This window comes from Charadrius vociferus, unplaced genomic scaffold (assembly GCF_000708025.1).
Source record: "Charadrius vociferus isolate BGI_N301 unplaced genomic scaffold, ASM70802v2 scaffold639, whole genome shotgun sequence".
NCBI lineage: Eukaryota > Metazoa > Chordata > Aves > Charadriiformes > Charadriidae > Charadrius > Charadrius vociferus.
The window spans coordinates 1-394 of record NW_009650074.1 but is presented as its reverse complement, the minus strand read 5'-3'; positions in this window follow the sequence as shown (position 1 = coordinate 394).

Here is a 394-nt window from a genome sequence, read left to right as displayed (position 1 = left end):
GATTATACTTGTGATTTTGTTTGTAGTTCTTTGTTGAATGGTCCGGTGTGCCCTATGGTGTTGTCAGAACACAGGTGAGACTTATAGCGAATGGAAGAAGAATCAATTACGACGGAAATTAGAGTCTAACAAGTATTTTGAAAAATATAAAACCATTATGTTAAAATATAGTAATATAGTGTTAGGAGTAGTAAAAGAATTTACTAATCTTTTAGAAAAGGGGGGGGGCTGAGTCAGGGATAGTAGCAGTGAAATAACTTAAAAGGCAGGCCTGATAAAACCCACGGGTAAATGTTACTGAGAACTAGACGAAGCAAGGAGTCTTGGAACAGTGCCAAGGACGGCTCCTAATAACGGACAAGAACACGTCTCGAAAAGCAGTTGAAACCAAACC